The sequence below is a fragment of the Macrobrachium rosenbergii genome, chromosome 59, assembly GCF_040412425.1.
Source record: "Macrobrachium rosenbergii isolate ZJJX-2024 chromosome 59, ASM4041242v1, whole genome shotgun sequence".
In the NCBI taxonomy this organism is placed as follows: Eukaryota; Metazoa; Arthropoda; class Malacostraca; order Decapoda; family Palaemonidae; genus Macrobrachium; species Macrobrachium rosenbergii.
Genome location: NC_089799.1, coordinates 31,951,113 through 31,967,570, shown reverse-complemented (window position 1 = coordinate 31,967,570; position 16,458 = coordinate 31,951,113). Strand labels below are relative to the sequence as shown.

At 36.6% G+C, this 16,458-nt stretch overlaps 1 protein-coding gene across 2 annotated transcripts in view; it reads left to right on the top strand.

Moving 5' to 3' along the window:
* Nucleotides 1-14,938: 14,938 nt before the first annotated feature.
* Nucleotides 14,939-16,458, top strand: part of LOC136837386 (uncharacterized) — a 618,148-nt gene continuing 616,628 nt past the window's right edge. The window contains exon 1 of one of the 2 annotated variants that reach the window (XM_067102148.1): nucleotides 14,939-15,068. The gene's annotated coding sequence lies outside the window, so the exon portion shown is untranslated. The remainder of the gene's footprint in view (nucleotides 15,069-16,458) is intronic. The other variant, XM_067102149.1, reaches the window with a different exon arrangement.

Genomic DNA, 16,458 nt, shown 5'->3' with positions numbered 1-16,458 from the left:
CGCTTACTGTTTTTCGTTATAATTTAGTGAATACATTTGATTCAGAAAAATTTCCTTATATTATCATTTAATCTCTCTCTCTCTCTCTCTCTCTCTCTCTCTCTCTCTCTCTCTCTCTCTCTCTCTCTCATTGTTATTATCATTGTTCATACCCTTTCATATTTAATGTGTTCATTGGTCACCGAACATAGAATTATTCTCTCTCTCTCTCTCTCTCTCTCTCTCTCTCTCTCTCTCTCTCTCTCTCTCTCTTATTGTTCATACCCATCCTTATTTATTATGTTCGTTGGTCACCGAACTTAGAATTATCTCTCTCTCTCTCTCTCTCTCTCTCTCTCTCTCTCTCTCTCTCTCTCTCTCTCTCTCTCTGTCTGTCCTTATCCTGCATGATAATCCAACTACTCCTCCCCTCCCCCCTCCCCTCCCCCTCCCCTGTGAATACTTAGCTTACGAAGTGCCCTTCAATTTCGAGATGGAAAGATATACAAAAATTCCACCAAGTCACAGTGCAAATGAGAGACTCGGCGACCACGTACTATATAATGGGTGAGCACTTGGGCGTTTGCCTGTCTCCGAATAACCTGTCATTTCGGCCTCTACTTCATCCCTGATCGAGCTCAGCGTGTCAAGGGTCAAAGCCTTTTCGGGGGTCCCAAAACCTGTGTGTCCTAAGAAGGTCCCTCCCTCTCCCCACCATACCCATAAAGAGAGGTCCCTCTTTGTGGTGATGGAGATGGAGGTTTCAATGCCACAAGGGGTCAAGTGGACACCAATTAGACTTAAGAGACTTCAATGGCGTTGGGGAAACATGAGCAGATGATTTCAATAATTAAACCTCGGGGACGATGGAGGCCGCGACCGATCATTTTTATCCCAAACTTAGAAATAGCCTGTGGTGGCATACTTTTATTTATGTCTCCAGTTCCAGTGGAGTATCAGATGTCAACTGTTGATTTGTGAATAGTTTGGCTAGATTTCGTTTTGAAAGGGGGACTCTTGAAATAACGTTTTACTGTAACACATGACAGATGAGGAAGTAATCTGTTAAAAATTCTAGTCGGAGAGCTGCGTGAGTGACTTATTTTGGTCCTTTGACATCCTCTCTCCTTTTTATGGTAAACCATGACATCCCCGGAAAGGGATCTTTTTGGTTTGGGACATCATTTTTAGTATGCAAACATCATCTACATCTTACTTGATGAGTTTTTTTTTCTTTTAATGCATTTGGTAATCCTAATGTTTTGCCTTAATTAAAAATGGATGTCAATTAAAATGAATGGCTTTCTTATGCTCAGTGAACAATGATAAGAAAAGATTAAGTGATAAGTCCTTGAGAATAATCTATTGATGTAATCAATCAGTTGCAGTACCGAGATAAGGGCATGAAATTGCTCTTCCAGCATACTTTGCCAACCCATGTAGGAAGAGCCAATTAAATTATTACCAAATAAACTGACTTGGTACATTGGACATATTTTTTTTTTTTTTAATCTGGGTGTGTAGTAAAAGACTGCCAAATCTTGATAAAAGAATTTACTGTCAAATTAGAGAAGAGAGATGGGGTTCAGAGACCCTGAAGATGAGGCCTAATGATGATAATTTTTAGGAATTTGTTGTATAAGCCGAACGCTGCAATAGGTTATTCGTAGACTAGATTAAGAGAAACATATACACACATCTGCGGATATATACAATATATATATATATATATATATATATATATATATATATATATATATATATATATATATATATATATATATATATAGTATAAATATATATAATATATACTCGTATGTGTGTGTGCGCGTGCGTGCGTGCGTGTATGAGAAGGAGTTCATATAAAAAAACGGGTAGAATTGTTAGCTTAATGCTTAATAACGCAAGTACATTTTAGAGGCAAGAGCAAAAGATACATATCCAGTGTATTGATCAGCATTCCTCAGCTCACCTCTAAGAAATTTCATAATGACTATTGAAGAATCATTGAAAAGGAGCAAAATCTTTTCATCTGAACGTCCTGTTTGATGAATTAATAGAAAACGTTCAGATCTGTACTGCCAAGCAAACAATAAATTCACAACGCCAGTTCATGATGCACATTTTAATTCTCTATCACCAAATGTCTTTATTTCTTAATTGGCAGTTTTCCCTGAATTCAAGAGTATTTCTTCATCCATTCCACATCCTTCCGCAAAAAAAGAATAATAATAATAATAATAATAATAATAATAATAATAAATAATAAAATTGATCATATTACCTAGCTTTATATGATGATTTAGGGAATAGCATGGAATTCAACTACGGTTATAAGTAAAATTTTTGCCTCACCGAGATTGATAATAGATATTCGTAGCAGAATGAGATCGCTTCCTGTTCGCCGTCGCAAATAAACAAAAAATTACCATATGAGGATACGAGATGTACAGTTTTGCACAGTATCCATAATAATCACATTCCAAGTGATCATTGCCACAGTAATCCACACACTTCATCTTTGCTCATAAACGATGCATAATTTCACTACAATTGAACAATCCCTGTAAACGTATTATTGTATAGTTGTTAGCTCTTATAAATGTGACAGTCTTTATGTATGTGTTTTTATGTGAAGACCGGAATGTGCGAGAACAGGGAAGGTCTCACGGCTTGGCCGAAGGATCCAAGAGATTTTAATGCCGGTGTCGAATTTTAGGAAATGATCTATACAGTTTCCAACGCTTAGCAAATACCCACTGAAGGAAGGGTATTTTTTGCCTGCTATTTGTAACCTCAGATAAAATTGCAGCTTATCGAGTCTACCTGCATTCCTTATACGATAATGGGTCTTTACCTTATTTTTTCTTGCCTCGTGCTGTTTAAAGAATGATGGTTTTTTTTTTCAATGAAGTAGTTTCTGGCAAAAGTTGTTTTATTAGTTTTAAAATCAGTGTGTGGGAATAAGGATTAGTTAAAGTGTAAAGCTCTGTGGATGCATTGATAGCCGGGCTGGAAGATGGCACGGATGGTAAGACGCAACCACTCAATGCATATATATATATACTCTGTATATATTATGTATATATATATATATATATATATATATATATATATATGTATGTATGTATGTATTATATATATAAATGACAATGAAGTAGAATTATTTGAGTATGCTAAATTTCGGGATGAGGTCATAGCGTTAGCAGGGAATGTCTTTGACTGTGAAAGGGTTGAAAAAGTAATAAAAAAACATTGAGCGGTGGAATTAGAAGATAAGAGGTTTAGTGAAGAAAAAAAAGATGAATAAGTTAGTCAACAGCAAGGTGTATTTTTCTGATACAACTTGGGAACCGAAATGGTGAGCTACTCTCAAATCTGTATTTTTTTTTTATTGAATGCTCAGCAGTTGCCTCTATTTCTTAAGCCAGATGGCTCCATCATTCAGTGTCCAAAGAAAAAGGCTATCCTTTAGGTTGATGGGTTTCCCAGTAAGCAGTGAAACAGAAACCCTACTCTCTCTCATTTCTGTTTTTCTGAAACTGAGTAGTCTTTATTAAAAAATTAATGAAAAAGATTATTTTTACCCATGTTAGAGGATTGGTAAATATTATTCCATTAGCTAAATATGGGAGTGTTAACGTATGCCCTGCCAGATACCAGTCAGTTTTTATAATTACAGTATCTAAAGTGTTTGATAGACTGCCAGCAAAACATTCAAATACTTATGCTGAAAGTAATCACCTGTTACCGTAATAGAGTTTGCAGTTTGGCTTTTGCAAGGGTTTGGATGCCAGTGGTGCCTTTTTTCAATTTCCAGTATTATACAGTAAAGAAGTCCCTAGAGCCTCGATGGCCAAGTCGGTTAGAGCAGCAGCCTCGGACTTCTTAGAGGTCTATGGCACGGGTTCAAATCCGCAGCCGACCGGTCAGAGAGGTGGACACTTTGCTATCCGTGTAGACACCCCCCGGATTATGTATGTAATCAACGGATAGGTTTGCTTAAAAGCAAATGGGTGTTACAGACTAATACACACACAAACAAAGCCACTCCAACATCTTCTAAAAACATAACAGACACTTCACATGCCTCGACTGTCGACCTAATCACTCAACAACTCCTCGCTGCTGGGAGAACGGGCGCTGGTGACTGGTACAGTACATGTACATATGCTACGGGGGTCTAAGCGATGACAGGCAGGGCAACCGATCGAGACTACAAAGTCTAACCCAAAGCCAAATCAAAGTCCTTCAAAAAGAAGGCATCGTGCTTAGCCCATACAAAAATGGGAAAAAAACACGTTAAAAGAAGAAGAAGAATACAATAAAGAAGTCCCTAGGTTCTGGTATGAAGCTGTATCATTGGTCTTGACTTTAGTAGTGCTGCTTTTAACCGAGTTGATCATGAGACCCTTGCTCCCAGACATAGATGGAAGTTGTGGGGACATTTCTTTGCTTTATTATTGAATTTGTAATAGATATGGTCAGTAGTTGCTGATGGATGTTAAAGTGAATATACAAGAGTGTAGTCACTGATGTTCCTCATGTAGTGTTTGTGATCCACCATTATTTATGTTATATGAACACATTATGTGGTTTGGCTTAAATACAAGCTTGTTGCTCTTGCAGTTAATGCTATTGTATTTGCCTCAATCCCATCTCCTAAAAAGGGATCTGTGGATGCTGACCCCCTTAACCGAGATTTGGTCATTAATTAGAGCATTGTAACACTGAATCATAACAAAGCACAATGTAGGATTGTCAAGAGTTTTAGGACCTTGTATCCCCTCACGGAGATCTCATTGACAGTATTTCCCAAATTACATAAAACTCAGTTAGAATTATAGGAGGCATTTTTTTTATCATAACTTCACTTTCGAGAAATGTATAGTGTACTTCTTCATCAATTAAAGTTGGTATATTCTAAGGTTTCTTATCACTTTTGGAGAGCTGTCTATCCCGAGGAAATGTTATTCGTTTATATTGCCATCTTTATAATACTGTCCCCCATCCCCCACCCCTGTTTTGTTTTCAGGAGCTGACATACATTCTAAACTGTGGGCCAAAAATTAGTGTTATTTCAGATCTTATTACTAATTTCTGGAATAATCCTTCACCATCTTTCAGTTAATCAACTCATTGCTCATAATTTTGATTATCCTTTGCATTTACATTTTTCAAGACTATACTAAGCATCATGTACTGTTAGATATGTCGTCATCTTGAACAGCCTTACCTTTTCTTTTGTGAGGTTCAGCACCACACGGTTTTCTAGAAGTTTTATACAGGTGTGACCAAAATATGGAGTGCTCATCCTTGCTATGTAAATGAACCTTATGTATTTTCACCGAAAAACCAAAAATTCAAATTTGGAGACAAAATAAAATTTTTCATCTTCCAAGCCAGTATTCAACCTGTGTTATTGGCCTTTACTTTTGTACATCTCTTTTCCAGGTTGAAGCTCTTGATCAAGTAGCATTCTGCTTTTCAGTCTAGGCTTCAGCTTGGCTGGTAATAATAACTTCAGGGACAAATAGTAACCATTGTAAAGGGAGTACATGCAGAGAGAAATGGACCTCGGAATAAGAGATACAAGTGAAGAGGTACCGTCTGAAGTGGATACAGTCTTGTACCAGTGGAGTGAGTGTATCTAGATAAGGGAAAAGCTCGCAAAAATGGGGGAAGGATGTTATTATTCCTATGTGTGACTGTGGATAAAGGTGTTTTTTTAAGAGACTGGAAGAATTATAGGTACATAACATTACTTAGTATCCGAGGGAAGGTGTATAGTGGCATTTTTTATCAAGAAATTAAGACAAAGGACAACAGGATTATAGGGGAAGAACAGTAGGTTGGACAAGGAAGAGAGTGTGTGGATGAAGTATTCGTTATGAAAAGTTTGTGTGAGAGATCTGAGAGGAAAAGATAGCGCAAGCTTATTACAGAACTAACAGAGATCAGTATGAACAGTATTGGGGATATTTGGCATAGAAGATAATTTGTTGAGAGTAATTGAAAGTTTTTACTCGTATGATGGAAGAGAAGTTTGTGATAGGATTTGTAAATGAGAGTAAGCGGTTTGGTGTAAAAGTATATGTGAAATTAGGAAGTGTCATCTTAATGTCTGTTTAATAATATCTTTAGGGATCAAATGGTGTGAGAAGTCACTGTAAGAACGAAAGGTGCAGGCACAAAATTAGGTATTAAGAAAACGGTTCATGAATGGAGTGCGGAATGGCTGGTGTTTACAAATGATGCAGCTATGGTTTGGCAGAAGAGAGCTTGCAGGAACTAGTGAAGGGTTGTAAAATGCTTGAAAGGGAAGAAAGTTGAAAGTGAATATAAACAGGGGTAATGTTATGAGGGTATCTGGAAAAAACGGAAGGCGAAACCGTGAACATGGAAGGTGGAAGAATGGAAGTGGTTGATATTTACCAGACCACTGAGCTGATTAACAGCTCTCCTAGGGCTGGCCCGAAGGATTAGACATATTTTACGTGGCTAAGAACCAATTGGTTACTTAGCAACGGGACCTACAGCTTATTGTGGAATCCGAACCACATTATAGCGAGAAATGAATTTCTATCACCAGAAATAAATTCCTCTAACTCTTCATCAGCCGGCCGCGGGAATTGAACTCCGGCCCGTCGAGTGACGGTCTGAAGCTCAACCGACTCGGCCAACAAAGGGCTTTTAGTGGTAAATGCAATGCATGATGGGAGAGGAGGAGGATCACAGAACCGGTGAAATTGGAAAGGTATATGTGTGCAAAATATTTAAAGAGACTTGGAATATATATGATAAGCAAGGTTGTGATATACAAAAGGATCGTTTGCCTAACTCTTCTTTATTGATGTAAAGTGTGGATGATGCGTGTAAATGAAAGAAATGGGGTTTAAACTGTTGCAGAGAATTGTTAGGGGGAGTGCGTGTAGCGTAAGAGGAAAATCTAAAAGTGCTGGATAGGTGGTGCAGAAAAGTATGCAAAAGTAGGGTGTCTGAAGTTCCAGGAAGCGTGGGAATACATGCATTATAGAGGTGAATGATGAGTTGTATATTGGGGGCTACCTGTGCTGCTGATGAACTTTCTGTAGAGGCATATGATGTAGCTTGTGTTGTGGAAGTATTCTGCGCAGGTAGGCCATCCACGACTCAGTAGTTAGATATGAATGTGGTTGCTCTGGAGGCACCACCTGTACTATATATATATATATATATATATATATATATATATATATATATATATATATATATATATATATATATATATATATATATATATATATATATATATATATATATATATATATATATATATATATATATATATATATATATATATATATATATATATATATATATCCTACAGATGGTGCCTCCAGAGCAGCCACTTTCACATTTAACTGCTGAGTCGTGGATAGCCTACCTGTGCAGAATACTTCCACAACACATTTACTGTATATAGATATATATATATCTTCTTCTTCTTCTTCATTTAACGTGCTTTTTCCCATTTTTTATATGGGGTAAGCACGATGCCTTCTTTTGAAGGACTTTGATTTGACGTTGGGGTAGATCGTAGCCCACAGTAGATCGGCTGCCATGCCTGACACCGCTTAGCGCATCTGTACATGTATCGTACCAGATCCCCTGCTCCCTTTCTCCCAGCAGCGAGGAGAGTTAATATATATATAATATATCAGCTCTGTCCTAACGAATGCTTTGCAGATCTGTAAGGACAGATACTGGAGAGAGAGACACCCAGAGAGAGATCCATTTTATGCCTTGGGCCTGATTTACTACGAGATTTTTCATAAAGCTCAAATTTATCTCATCGACTTGACGAATTTGCGAAGCGCTTGCCTTAGGGTGAATCATTATTTAGGACCAGGAAGCCGCCGGTAAGGTCACTGGATACGTTTATATTTGTCAGTGATGCGGTTTTCTGCAAACAAGTGTTCATATTTTATTCATATGATATGACGTAATAAATTACAGCAGTGCGTAAGTTCTGAAGACGGATGAGACTTTAGGTGCCGTAATAGAAACCCACAGCTTCTTGCTCTCTATTTAGCCCCGTATATATCTATCCTTGCTTCGGCAGTTGTGAAAAAATGCAGCCTCGAATCGTTCCAGCACTCTTTTCTCTGTATCACTGAAACTTAATATTTGTGCCATCACAATGTCAAACAGTTTTACTCACCAAAAAAAAAATTGCTGACAGTCTCGGCAAAGAATGCACGAAAATCGGGCCATCATCAGAGTCTCATAACCCGTGAAATAAAGTTCCCAAACAAGGGCCTGAATTTTCAGATACAATATGGATTGTTTTAAATAGTTGTGAAGGTGACATCAATTCTTAATCACAACCGCTTAGCAGAAGAGTATCACCAGAAACGCAAATCATGTAGGATGGAGAATAAGATTATAGAAAAAAATCCTTCTGTTTTCAAATGTAATTGAGAATACAAATCTGACTCGTTTTGTAGGAATGTGTTTCATATCCTTCGTATCGGACAGATCAACACAATTATGCGAAGCTACAATACATTTGACCCATATTTTAGAGTTTTCAGTACCTATCCCATTTAGCGAAATTGGCACGTCCGTTACTAAACTGATTAGGTTCTTTGATTAACTGCTTTATAGAATGATGAGCCCGTTCAATAAATCAATCAAATAAATCAGTTAATTAGATGAGTTATGCGTTAGAAATATTTCCTCAAATAATACATAGCGCAGTTCTAAAGCAGACTTACTTACCGTGTAATGTTGGTGTGCTAATATAAATTGCATTATAGAATATTTTGATAATAATAGTATAAAACACAACTTGTACCGAGGACTACGATAAAGTCTGTGATTCATATAAATAGTTTAATGCTATTTATGTCCGGAATTGTTCATTAAAGTGTGAGGAAAAAGTCAAACAATTTTTGTGATATCTATCCAGAACTTGCTTAGCGGTACATTTCTTTAATTGGTCTGGGCAGAGTTAATTTTCATGATGGGGTATTAATTTTAGTGTCCTTTTAAACCCAATGATTGTATTTTTTAAAAGTATATGAATTAATTGAGGTAATACGATAACTTTTTCTAAAAAATAAAGTAATAAACATCTATGGATTTATTTGCACCTTGCAGATTCAAAACACACTGTTTACTTATAGAATATAGTTTATTGCTATTTATGCGAGTCATTCTACAGGAAAGCATATTATTATAATCTTTCATGGAGTCTATATATATATATATATATATATATATATATATATATATATATATATATATATATATATATATATATATATATATATGTATATGTGTGTGTGTGTGTGTGTGCATTGATTGATATATATATATATATATATATATATATATATATATATATATATATATATATATATATATATATATATATATAGTATATACAATAGAAAATACTATTTTGATCATTATAATTTTTTCAAACAGCATGGTTCCAAGGTATAAGATCTTTTTCCCATTTACCCAGGTTTTTAATATCTTTTAGTGGAGACCTTTCGCTTTAATGTTGACTGCGTATTTGATGCTTAATTTTCACAAGGGAATAATATTGCTTGGAGAGAGAGAGAGAGAGAGAGAGAGAGAGAGAGAGAGAGAGAGAGAGAGAGAGATGGCTTGTGAAAAGTATAGGAGAATTTTCATAAGCGTAAAACAACGACAGTGCTGATTTAAGTGACTCATTGAATACAGTGAAGCAGTTGTTTTGAATCTTTTACATGATTAATTGCTAGTGCTAGAAAAATGAAAGTACTAGATTTACCATAAAAAAACACAGTTAAAAAAAGACTTAAAATTCCGGGAAAGGTAACAAGGAAAATTAAACATGAAAATTAAACCAAATAGAAACAAAGATGTGATGGGAAAAAAGAATAAGAGACGGATAACGAAAGCCACCAGAAGAAAGGAAAGAGGAGAAAGAAAGTACTTTTTCCGTCAATAGAGACAGTCTCTTCTTGGCGGGCGGCTTCAGCGGCCAGATTGATCACTGAAGATAGATTGAGCATTAAAGTTTATTACGGGAGGGAAGGGGAAGGGAACATGGTTGGGGATAACTTTAGGAGGGGGGAGGGGGGATGAAGGAGGAGGAGGAGGAGGAGGAGGAGGAGGAAAAGTCTCAAAGCTAGAAATCAGCAGTGATGGAAACGGGTGTTGTAAATCACAAGGTTAGGTCTCTCTCTCTCTCTCTCTCTCTCTCTCTCACACTTAATTATACAGTCAGTTAAGACCTTTAAAAAGACTGACAAATGTTAAAACAAACGTCAAACATTCTGAAAAGAAAAATTGTATATAAAGTTGATGTTTCCAGTTAAAAAAGTATACCTTAGTTTAACCAGACCACTGAGCTGATTAATAGCTCTCCTAGGGCTGGCCCGAAGGATTAGACTTATTTTACGTGGCTAAGAACCAGTTGGTTGCCTAGCAACGGGACCTACAGCTTATTGTGGAATCCGAACCACATTATAGCGAGAAATGAATTTCTATCCTCTAATTCTTCATTGGCCGGCCGGAGACTCGAACTCGGGCCTAGCTGCCATAGAATTTTATACTTACTCTCTTGGCTTCCAGGGTTCATTTGAACCATTAAGCTCATGCTAGACTCCGATGGTCTGTTCAGCACTTTTTCCAGCATCGTATTTCGGCAAAAGCTAAAAACTCAGCGTCCATATGTGGCTCAATTGTTTATCTGTCTTTGAAAGGGTTTTTATAACTGACTAAATGATCATGTTATACGATGGAAAAGCATTGCGGTTGGAAAGATTTCTTGAATTGGAATTTCCTAAGCTTATAGAGCAGTACGCAAAATTTCTATAATATTTCAGATAATCGTTTTTCAAAATAATAACTATATGCCTGCTTGTTTTACATGAAATTACAAAAACTAAACTCAATAGTAAATGCCAGTGAATCCGTAAGGACTACGGTTTTTGAAGACCAGTTAATAACTTGTCTCTCTAAATGATCGTTCACCGCGGCAGATAATTCATTCATGCTGGCCTCTGATTGCGGCTACTGACATCCATCTATTTATATTGACGTAATTTTAATAGAATCTGGGTTAACCTTTCGCCTATCATTTACCAAATTGTAATGGTAGCTGGCTGATTATTTTTCGATTTTTCGCTGACAAACAATCTCTTGTATCCAGGTTTTTGTCTACCCCTACCGGAGGCTTGTTTAAATAGATATTGTTTAATGCAGGATCCAGAGATGTCACTTTTATCAGTTAGCGCGAGTTACACCTCTCGAAACTCACCAAAGGATTTCTTGATCCTTGGATTTCCACTTTTCTTATTTCTCCGGCGCCCATCACTTCTCCTACAGCAGGAAGGTTTCCGTGAGTTTGTCTCTTCATTACTTATATTTGTAAGCCTATGAATCTTCAATTTTTCGTGCTGCTTCCATTAAGAATGCTTAGCCTTAAATTAATTGCTTTTTTACTTTGTGTGAATTTTTACACGGTGCCTTTTTGCTCTATATTCCGAATGGCGTGTTCACGTTTTCTGCAACGTGGTGGATCAAATTATAAAACAGAAAGGGAATATTCCAGATCGCCTTCATCAAATGTTTCTTGATTTCCGAAATATGAATTTATTCATATACATTGTCCGCCCCACCTTTCTCTCTATGCGCGCGCGCGCGTGTGTGTTTTGTTTTGTGTGTATGTTTATGAAAATTGTACCTTAACACCTCCCACCTTATAACTAAAATGCTGCCACTTCCTGTGCGAAATCTTTTTCCACGAGGGGAATCGATTCTGACCCTCAGTAACCTCTTCGTAGATCCCGCAGGAAGTGGCTCCCCAACCCCGAACATTCGAATATTAGGAACCATGCAAAATCTGTAAAACTTATATCGGAATGGATGGTTTTTGTATTAAAGGCAATACACAACCCTCACGCACTACCTATTCTGGAGGACTTGTTTATTAAACAGTTAGTTCCCCAATTGAATGGCCAAACCTCCTCCATTCAGCTTTTATTTTACCAACGTTTTTACTTGTCTTTCCTAACATCATTTTTGGTCGTCCGTTCTTGTTACTCGAGGTTGGTCGGCGGTCTTATCTTTTAAATGTACTTATAACTGATTTCTATAGTCTTTTTACTTATTTATGATTTTTAGCATTCTAAGTTTGTTTCTTAACTTATTTTATTTAACAACAGATTCCGAGAAGTTTAATAAGGTATTATTAAGAAACTTCGGAATAAAGAAAAATTATGGAAATTAGCCCATTTCTTTCGTCCACCCTGTGTGTCCTATTGGATTTCACCTGCCTGCGTTGGTTATATCTATCTATCTATCTATCTGTCTAATATATATATATATATATATATATATATATATATATATATATATATATATATATATATATAAACACATGTAAAACTATTTCTTTAATATATGGCTCAGAGAGAGAGAGAGAGAGAGAGAGAGAGAGAGAGAGAGAGAGAGAGGTGGAAACAGACGCACGAGACAGTAAAATTTCAGAATTTACGAAACACACAAATACTCGATTCTCTGAGCAACAACACATCCTTCAAATCGAATATATAATATGAAAACTCGCGGGTTGGGTATTATATGCATTCAAAAATGTCTTTTGTTGCAGATGTCTCGACATGTGAGGGATAGATTTAGAGGGTCGCTGATCATGCAATTCCCTCTTCATCGTTACAGACAGTTGGGACAAGGGTGGGGTCTCGCATTAGGTGGGGTTCTTCCTCCCACCTCCCATTCCCCCCTCTAAGCCCCTATAGGATTGGTCATTCGTCCCCCTTCTCCTGTTGCCGTTTTCTGGCCCTCCCTCCATCCTTTGTGAGGCAATTTTTGTTTAGAAAGAGTTGAGAGAAATATGAAGCAGAGTTCTATAACAATTCAGATCTTGGGTTTTTCCTGAATTGTGTGTTCTGGATTTGTAAGAATAAGTCGTGAGGAACGTCCTTCCATTTGTTTATTTGATCATTTTCGTAAACATTTATTTGAATACTATGAATATATATATATATATATATATATATATATATATATATATATATATATATATATATATATATATATATATATATTTTACCCTTAGAAATTAGGTGTCATAAGGGAAACGCGCTATTGAGCATTTATCTCTTTTAGACACTGCCTTATATTATAATTATATTATCTTAAAAGTATTGCAAGGTTTAGAATTATATATATATATATGTATATATATATATATATATATATATATATATATATATATATATATATATAAATATATGGAAAGATTCTAGTATGCGTGCAATTATGGATACGAACTTGTGCATTAACACTTGCTTGCATACAATCAAATACACACACATATGTACAGTATATATATTATTTATATATGTATATATATATATATATACATGTGTGTTTGTGCACTCAAAATATAACGCTACATTCATTTTTTTTTAATGCTTAACAAGGACAAACTCTCCTTCCCGTGCGCCAATCTCGGGTAAACCCCGCTGTTAACATCTCTGACAATCCTTAGACATTTTGTTTCTGTAAACATATCTGTAGTACACCGCATCATGGCGAAACTTCCTTTAAAAGTCTGCTTATTTTTGTTGTTGATATTCCATTGTATTTTGCAGGGGATATCCAAAGTAATCACAGCAGTGGCGTAGCTGCCATTACATCAATGGGGGTCCCTAGGTGGGGACAAGATGTTTTTGGGGGTTGCCAAAGAAAATTACACAAAACTAATGTACCAGTTCTGTAATTAGTAAAATACAGTATACTATTCTCGAGTGTATATATCTATGTGAATGAAAGAAAATAATAGTATTAGTAATTAGTAAACCTGTATATGATATCATGGAGCTCAATTTTCAATTAATTTTCAACTCTTACTACATGCAAATGTATCAACGTAAATTTCCTCACAACCTTATATTCAACACTGGCTTAATTTGATCAAGTTTTAATTTTCAACCATAGTATAATATCCTTGTCATGTAAATATATCAAAATAGTGCATATCATCAATAGCACAAAAGACTTATTACCCTCCAAATTCTCTTCAAAATTTCAACCTATCCCGTTTCCTCTTCTTGACCTCCTCTCCCTGGAAACTAAGGAGCAGTAGCAAATTGCATTGCACTTATTCAAAATTGTAACTACAGTTTCAGTCACTTCATACATAAGTTGATAACATTAAGTTGGATCAAAATATCGTGAACAGACATGTCATTTGTGTTAAAAAATTATATCCATTCATTTCTCAGCTCTACACAAGCCGTAAAGGTAACAAGACCCAAAATAATGTCATTAGATATATAGCACAACTGTAAATAAACTAAAAATATTTCGATCGTCGTCGGACATCATCGTTAGGGTGAGAAATCTGCTTTTGACCACCAAAGGGTTAAAGTTTAACAACAAAGGGAATTTCAACTGTCCCCACAGCGACGCCACTGAATTACAGTAACAAAGATCATTCATTTTTATAAGGATAAAGGTGTCTTGCTAAATATACGGTTATTTATACCCATTCCCATGTTTGCTTTATTCTGTTCTTAAGGTAGACGAGCGGGGGAGTCTTATAATCTTATTTTATTCTTGCACTTTCGGTTTCAGGAGAGCCTTCAAAGGTGGCTGTTTGTTCCATCGAACAGCATCATCCAAAATTCATGTTGCATATCTTGTCACAGTTGCTCTGAAAAAGTTTCCCCACTTGCTCTAAGCATTGGATGTCTGCGGTCTTTTTAAATGTAAAAGATAGAACTTAGAGCGATATCACATCGTAGTATTTAACAGTATTCATTTCAGAAAATTGTTTTGACCACACCGTCTCTAACTGTTGGTCTAAACCAGCTATCCGATACGAATGGTTTAGTAGTATTGTAGTCTGAGGAGTGGTTGTGTTGTGGCTCGCGGTCCTTGCTCTATGTGTAACTATATTAGGTCCTTTATTAACAGCAGTGAATTTGCAAATATATAATGACTCTATGGCTACCCGACGTATATAATGAAGAACTACAAAAAGTGCAGTGTATGTCATGCTTAGAGGCTTCTGAAAGTGGGTAAGTAGGCCTATGGTTTTTTTTCCCATTTACTGCTTTATATTGCGTAAACTGAAGTTGGTGGCAAATTATAATGAGGCCCTCATGTACTGCCGCAGTTTTCCCGGATAAACCAAGGAAACATTCGGAGTCCATGCCAAAAAGTGTGATCACTAGGCATAACTTGGTTTTCCGAGCGCAAGACAGAACCACTGACAAACATTATTTAGGGAAAATAGGGGTTGTAGCATTAGATTCATAAGATCTTTTAGTGTGAACAAACAATAATGTGAAAATTGTACAGAAAATTAGACAAATGGTCCTAAACCGTTAAGGCTCATTTATTTGGCGAGAAATTAATACTTCATCCAATTGCCGTAGGTCTAGGCTTGATGTGGATTAGGCCAACCAAGGCTATCAGGGAGAGAGACCAGTTCAGTGTCTACATGTGACTACATCAGAAACTTACATTGTCAGCCAGGCTTTGCAGGCTAACTGCGTTTATTTGTAGGACTGAGGCTATTCCAGCAGTTTTCATATAATGCTACATGTGGTTGATCTATCCTAGGTTCAGTTGACAAAATTATCCATCAAAACTTGGCAAGCTAACTTTTTATGGGCTAGTCTAAGCCTATTGCAGCAGTTGCCCTTAAAAGTTAGGTTAGGCCACCCTAGGCTAGGTTATTTTGCCAAACCAATCACAAATCTTGTGCCAGGCTATTCCGCTCCAAGAGTGGCTGGTAATTTAATGGCTGTCCATGGGTGAGCTAGACTGTGGCAATTGGCGTTTTTCTATGTTATTTTACTTGCTTTACAAGAATCTAAAGTCATAACCGTTGTGACCTTTGAAGACTACACGACTTAAGTATGCAGGAGGTCAAGCCGGCATTCCGTGACAAGCCCCCACCTCCCTCCATAACTAATACGGCAAAATTGTAACCAGTAAACACCCTAGGTACGTTAGGTTGGTATTTTTAGGGGTTTACTGGATACAATTTTGCCGTATTAGCTATGGAGGTGGGGGCTTGCCGCGGAAACCTCACGTTAGGTAATACAATCTTGTCTTCAGAGGTCAATGACAGCTAGTTACAGCCGGCCGACAAAATATTACTTTAAATTCCTCTAAAGAGTAAAATAACATGGCATAGTCTAGCTCACGCGACAGACGGCTTAGAATTACCGAGTGGCTTTCAGTGTCGTTTTTAGTAATAAGTTGTGCTGATGCAGGAGAAGCTAGGCTTATACTTTGAATTGCTAACTAAACTAATTCAGAATTATGAGTTAGGGCCACACAGGTGGAACTTAGCTGTTTACAATTCCACTGAATTGCTTGAACTACTGAATTACTGTAGGATTTGACAAAGCCACATTGGATTGCTGTTTTTCATCCTTACTAACAATTATTTAAAGC